Genomic DNA, 1,282 nt, shown 5'->3' with positions numbered 1-1,282 from the left:
GGAGTTGCTGCGGCCACTTTCACATAAATCTAAAAAATTATTAATAAATAAATTTATATTCACATTTGCCGCCATAGCTGTTGGTTGTTTTGAAAACAATTGCAGAGAACGTATAATATAGAGAAGGTTCAACTACGGACAAGCGTGTGAACTGTCAAGAGCCATGAATTTTCTATTAGTGGATTTCACCACTTTTGGTTCGGCAGGAAAAACTTTAACATATATGAGTGAAGAGAGCTGAGAATTCAATGAAAATTATCCTCTGAAATATACATTGCGTTTACAGACGAATGTTGGCCTTTTGGCTGATATTTTGATACTTTTACATGCATATCATCATATCAATTGATATGAATATGATTTTGCGAATTTGTATGAATTCATGCAATTTGATAACACTATTTTTAATTTAGGCAATTCTCCAAGCAATTTTTGTAATTAATGGGCAAATGAGCTACTTTTTAAATATTTCTTATCTTTGATAATGTAAAATAATTTCATATGTATGCATATACATATTTGCTACATATATGATATATTATCATAATATCTTAAAAAACTTAGTATATTACAATAAAAATATATATGTATAAATCACACCTTTTATCATTTACAACTTTCATACGCACCTTTCCTGCAGATATGTATGTACAAATCAATTTCAAATCAAGATATTATCATTTATCAGTGAAATAATATGCGCGCGCTGCTCTAACTGTAAATACACATATCCATGCGTTTGTGCGTATGACATTGCTACACAAATAATGTATACCAGAGATCTGCATGCGCTGCTGTTTCTCTGACTTTAAGCGTACTTACAATAAAAGAAGTGGATGATTCAACGCCAGCGCAAAGCATGCAGTGCAAGGGCATACCACCACCGCCTGTGACGATCAATTTAAGTCTGCATATACATATTGACTTCGGCAAAGAAGTGTTTCAAGTGTTACGAACGAAGGAAGCAGACACTTTGTGTGACTTGTTGCCGAAGGCATAAGACATTGCGTTTAGCTTATTGCCGAAGGCATGACACTTTATTTTACTGTTTTTTACTGTAATAACAATTCAACGGCACCTGACTGGCACGCTTATTTCATAATTTCAGTTATTCTGTTGCGCTCGGTTTGTTTACACGGAATTGAAAACTTGGCAGTTTTGTTTAATATAACTTTGTAACTTAATAAGCAGTAAGTAATATAATGATATTAGTCTGTAGTGTGTATTGTATGTATGTATGGGTTTACGAAATAAATGAGTTATTCCGTGTAAACAAACCGAG

The sequence above is a fragment of the Bactrocera latifrons genome, unplaced genomic scaffold (assembly GCF_001853355.1).
Source record: "Bactrocera latifrons isolate USDA-ARS-PBARC rearing strain unplaced genomic scaffold, ASM185335v1 scaffold_745, whole genome shotgun sequence".
Classification (NCBI taxonomy): Eukaryota; Metazoa; Arthropoda; class Insecta; order Diptera; family Tephritidae; genus Bactrocera; species Bactrocera latifrons.
This window is presented reverse-complemented; position numbering follows the sequence as displayed.